At 38.7% G+C, this 5,830-nt stretch overlaps 1 long non-coding RNA gene across 1 annotated transcript in view; it reads left to right on the plus strand.

Moving 5' to 3' along the window:
• The window catches only part of LOC106870903 (uncharacterized), an 8,853-nt gene continuing 3,023 nt past the window's right edge, over positions 1-5,830 (plus strand). The window contains exon 1 of the long non-coding RNA XR_008266524.1: positions 1-67. This is a non-coding gene — a long non-coding RNA (uncharacterized LOC106870903). The remainder of the gene's footprint in view (positions 68-5,830) is intronic.

The following is a 5,830-nucleotide window of genomic DNA, read 5'->3' on the forward strand; positions in this document are numbered from 1 at the left end:
CATTTGACTGTGGCCATACTGGAGTACCACCTTTAGTCAACCAAATCGACCCCAGGATTTATTCTTTGTAAGCCTAGTACTTATTCTATTGGTCTCTTTTGCTGAACTGCTAATTTACAGGGATGTAAACACACCAGCATCGGTTGTCAAGCGATGTTGGGGGGACAAACACAGACACACAAACATATACACATACATACATATATGCCAGGCTTCTTTCAGTTTCCGTCTACCAAATCCACTCACAAGACTTTGGTCGGCCCGAGGCTATAGTAGAAGACACTTGCCCAAGGTGCTACACAGTGGGAATGAACCCAGATCCATGTGGTTGGTAAGCAAGCTACTTACCACACAGCCACTCCTATGCCTATAGTTTACATTTATTTCACTGACACCTCTAATAATTTTGATATCTCTATTCAGAAAGAGAACTGCTTCTTGCATCAATCCTGTAGGTGTCTCTGGATATTCTCAGTCATAAGCAACCAAATGCACCCACCTTTTCTTTGTCCTACCCTCACCCTCCACCATCACCAACAACTACAACAAAACTAATGCCGTTCTATCAAAATTGCTGGACTTGTGTCTAAATCATTATCATTTAATGTCCGCTTTCCATGCTGGCAGAGGTTGGACAAAAACAATTATTGTTGATATTATTATTAAGGTGGTGAGCTGGCAAAACCATTGGCATGTCAGATAAAATGCTTGATAGCATTTCTTCCAACTCTTTACGTCCTGAGTTCAATTCCTGCCAAAGTCAACTTTGTCTTTCATCCTCTTGGGTGGGGTGGAGGTGTCAATAAAGTAAGTACCAGCCTAGTACTGTGAGGCAATGCCATCAACTAACCCCACTCCTCCAAAATTGCCTTGTAGTAAAATCTGAAAGGCAGTTGGCTGGCAGAATCGTTAGCAGACTGGACAAAACGCTTGATGACATTTCATCCGTTTTTACATTCTGAGTTCAAACTCTGCCAAGGTCAACTTAGCCTTTCATCCTTTCAGAGTCAATAAAATAACTACAAGTTTTTACCCACTCCCCCAATATATATATACATACACACACAACAAGCTTCTTTCAGTTTCTGTCTACCAAATCCACTCACAAGGCTTTGGTCGACCCGAGGCTATAGTAGAAGACACTTGCCCAAGGTGCCACGCAGTGGGACTGAACCCAGAACTATGTGGTTGGTAAGCAAGCTACTTACCACAGCACTACTGCACCTATATATTGCTGAAAAATTCGTTACTGGCCAGCCATGCCATATATGGATAGCTTATCCTGTTCATGCAATTTTATTAGTACTATCCTGCGTTTGAGAATAAAATTATTTCTGTATCTTTCCATACATCTCAACGCTTCTAAAGCAAACTTTGCTGGCTTACTTTCATCTTGATTTTGTATTTCTGCATTTTTCAATATTTTTCATTTCAGTTCAATAAACACAGTCAATCATCAACATCATCGTTTAACGTCCGCTTTCCATGCTAGCATGGGTTGGACGATTTGACTGAGGACTGGCAAGCCAGAAGGTTGCACCAGGCTCCAATCTGATCTGGCAGAGTTTCTACAGCTGGATGCCCTTCCTAATGCCAACCACTCCAAGAGTGTAGTGGGTGCTTTTACGTACCACCGGCACGAGGGCCAGTCACACGGTACTGGCAACGGCCACGCTCTAAAAGGTGTTTTTTATGTGCCACCTGCATGGGAGCCAGTCCAGCGGCACTGGCAACGACCTCGCTCGAATGATTTTCTAACATGCCACTAGCACAAGTGCTAGAAGGCAACGCTGGTAACGATTACGCTCAAATGGTGCTATTTACGGGCCACTAGCACGGAAGCCAGACAGCTGCTCTTCTATATTTTATTATATATCGCATTATGCTCGTCTTGTTGTGTATTTACCTTCAAGATGTGTTATGTCAAATTTCATTTATTATTATTATTACTATTATTATTATTATCATCATCATTATTATTATGGTTTTGGTATTGTTTCAGGTTTTGAAATTATTTTAATGCTTTGCTAAGTTAAGAAGCAAATTCCGTCCTTTCTAAGAAGTTTCTAGGAGGAAGGAAGCTATGTGTAGATTCTTGTTATGTAACAGAAGTCCTTTTAGTCATTCCAGCCTTCAAGAGTAGAAATCCACAACGCATATTTGGCACCAGAATAGGTTTAAAATGTTGACGTAATCCACTCTTAGGAATGGCTGCCAACAATCATCTGTTTTGTGTTTCAAGCAGAAATAACTTATGGGAATAACTTTGAGAAAAAAAGTTTTTATTACATAAAGAGAAGTAAACATATTTTGTAAAATATAGTTTGTTGGGGCTAGGAAGGTAGGTGCAGTTGTTTACATACCTCTACATATCTATATATCATCATCATCATCATCATCATCATCATCATCATCATCATCATCATCGTTTAATGTCCGCTTTCCATGCTAGCATGGGTTGGACGATTTGACTGAGGACTGGTGAAACCGGATGGCAACACCAGGCTCCAATCTGATTTGGCAGAGTTTCTACAGCTGGATGCCCTTCCTAACGCCAACCACTCCAAACCATGTACTAACCAAAGTGTGGATGTGTATACATTTATATGCAAAGTGTGTATGTGTATATACATACATACACACACATGTATACATATGCATATACGTGTGTGTGTGTGTGTAGATAGACAAACAGACAGACAGATAGTGAATAAAAGACAAAGGAACAAGAATTTATGCAATGAACTTCATAATTTCCTGTTCCTTCGTCATTTATTTAATTAGTGCTGTGCAATGAGATTGAACTCAAAGCCATGCAGTTGTGAAGTAAACTTCTTAACCGCCCACATTACGCCTGCTGTTGTGATTGAGACAAAGTCATATCTGTTCTAACCAGAGGAGTTAAACAAGAAAATACATTGCATTTGGATGCGGACAGCTGCATCAAGAAGTGCTGATCATTAATTGTGGAGGGAATGTGCGGAAGGGGCTGACCCAGGACTTTGGGCCTCACAGAGGTGATGACATGGGACTGAGACTTCTGGCAGTTTGCTGTGCTTGAGAAGCCATGTCAAGTTAAGTAAAATTGTGGTCATCCATAAATACAGGTGTCTCCTCTAAGTCCCTCTCTCTCAGCTGAGAGATCATAGTACTGAAGGCTCATGGGTGCTAGCATCAGGTAAAGGCAACCATGCTGGTACCGGCCAGCACCGCATAAGAGTGCCTGTGCTTGTGTCACATAAGAAGCGCCCATGCTGGTGCCACGTAAAAACACCTGTGCTGACCAAGTAAAATAAGCAGGTGTTTAGGGCACCAAGCGAAGGAGGAGGCACCACGGAAATGGTAAATGGTTTACGGCACAAAAGAAATCACTTTAAACTTGATAAAATAATATTCGGGATGCCTTTATCTCTACTAAGTGTAGATGCATATGTGTTACCTAAGATTAAATTTGAGGGTCTGATCAAAGACTCTGCAATTCAAAAAAGGGTATTACTTAAATATAGAGGTCCCGACGTGTCCCATAACGATATTAAGGGGAGGTAATCTAGTTTTATTAAACCTTAGACTTAGTTTCCGTCTGTCCTTTATGACTTGGACAACGCTACTTTAGCCCATCTCTTGTGCTTGTATCAGCAATTAGTGTTATTAGTCGTCCACATACTGTACATCTAAAATCTCTTGTGCGTAATACTCCGTCACTTTACAAAAAATGTATCAACTTCTGCGCATCGTTAGTAAGACTTATCAATTCAAATATCCATTTCGAGTTACACAAGGGCCGCTTATGTGAAGTCACAGTAGTTTTGGTAAAACTAGATTACTTCTCTTTAATATTGTTATGGGACACGTTGGGACCTCTATATTTAAGTAGTACCCCCAAAAAGTTAGCGGAAACTTTTCAAATATAAATAAAGTGGGAGCATACAAAAATAAACATTATTTTCCCTCTTACTGTGTTTTGTTTCGTTTTGAAAAATAGAAATTAACTTTATGGTTTGTTATTGTTTATATTTTGAATTAGGCATCAAAATCTTTTAAGAGCTTAGGGCCTCGATGGGTCTTAATCTGGCCCTGACTTCAAGGCATTTCATCCGTCGTTACGTTCTCAGTTCAAATTCCTCCGAGGTCGACTTCGCCTTTCAAGTTCGATAAGATAAGTATGAATTGACTACTGGAGTCCATGTAATCGACTTAACCCCGTCCTCCGAAAACCCTGGTCTTGCGCCAAATTTTGAAGCCACTATATATTAATGTAGTTAGAAATATATTATCTATAGATTTATCACAACAGACGTGTTTAATAGCAACAATAAAGTTTAAATCAAGATTTTGAACATTAATATAGTGAAGCAATATCTCTGAAAAGTCACTTAGAATTTGGCTTCTTTGATGGATTTCAAAGTCACTATCCAGACTTCCATTACAGGAAATTGTAAATCCAGAGACGAGAACTCCAACGAAAGTTTTGAAATGGCTTCTGATTGTTAAGAGGTGGCTGAGTAGATTCTCTTATCTGACATGAATAATAAGTCTGTTAAATGGAGTTATTATTTTCTCATGTTTTCAGTGTGTGATCTTAAAGTATAAATGAAAGATAAGTGTGTGTGTGACAGAGAGAGAGAGAGAAATGGATACATTCCGAATGAAAAGATTTATGATACTTAACCCGCAGTATAGTAACTACCAGTTACATTTACGTAGATTTAAGCAGACTGATTGAATAAAACTGCTTTCAACAAGTCGTAGAAGTAAATCTGGAATACTGGTAGTTCTGCCAACATTGGGTGAAACAGGAGATATTTACTGGAAACAATCGGAATCACGTTTCAATTGTACAGTTTTCGGTTAACAGTCAACAAGATTTCTTAGTACGAAACCCGAGATACTTCCGCCTAACTAAAAATAATAAACGTCCATGTTTACAGTTCGTCTAAGATGAATATAGATCTTGCTACTACTAACGGTTACTTGTAACTAAGTCTAAAAGTAAAGAGAACAAAAATAAAGAAAGAAGAAACTTCTGTCTGTTCACGCGTTTTAAGTGTGTGACTGAGGTTAGTTAAGAAATTACTAAACCAATTTAGCAGATAAGCTGTTGCGGTTAATCTCTGAGAAAATCAAGGTTAATTATATATAACTAGCTTAAAGGATTCTGTTCAACAGAATTTGATAAGCAACTTATTTAAAGGGGAACTGTTTGCTAAAGTAAAAGCATAGTACTACGGGGAATCGTGCAATTTAAAGGTTTAAAACATGAAAGTAAGAAAATTGACACGACAGTATGGAATGACAGACAATGAAGGTGGAACGGTACTTGTTATATTTTGTCTTCATTTCAGAGGCAAGAGTGCACCATCCACCCCTATCGACTTTGATTTATCATAACTCAGAAAAAAAGTGTGTTTATTTAATGAAATTTTCGATGAGTGTCTTTCAGATGGTATAGATTATGAGAACCCAGGTAAAAAAAAGTCACGGTAATAAAGTTACAGGGGTTTTGTCCGGATCCGGCCACCATAAATTAAGTGTGACTTTTTTTCCTAGCCAAAATTGTAACTTTTTCTTTCTTCATACCTTTTAGAAAAATAGGTATTTTTAGTGAAACTTTGTACAAATGCCATCCAGATAGTGTAGAGTAAGATTATATCGGACTTTAAGCGTGAAAAAAAAAAAGAATGGTGGGCGCGCGCACATATATACTGATACACATCGCAATTTTTTTCCAGCTTCATTTCATAGATATACTAGCAGTATAACCCGACCTTGTCCGGGTGTGACTTATTATGCCATCTACGATAAGTCTTGCTAGCTGAAAATCAACTAGAAA

This window comes from Octopus bimaculoides, chromosome 1, assembly GCF_001194135.2.
Source record: "Octopus bimaculoides isolate UCB-OBI-ISO-001 chromosome 1, ASM119413v2, whole genome shotgun sequence".
In the NCBI taxonomy this organism is placed as follows: domain Eukaryota; kingdom Metazoa; phylum Mollusca; class Cephalopoda; order Octopoda; family Octopodidae; genus Octopus; species Octopus bimaculoides.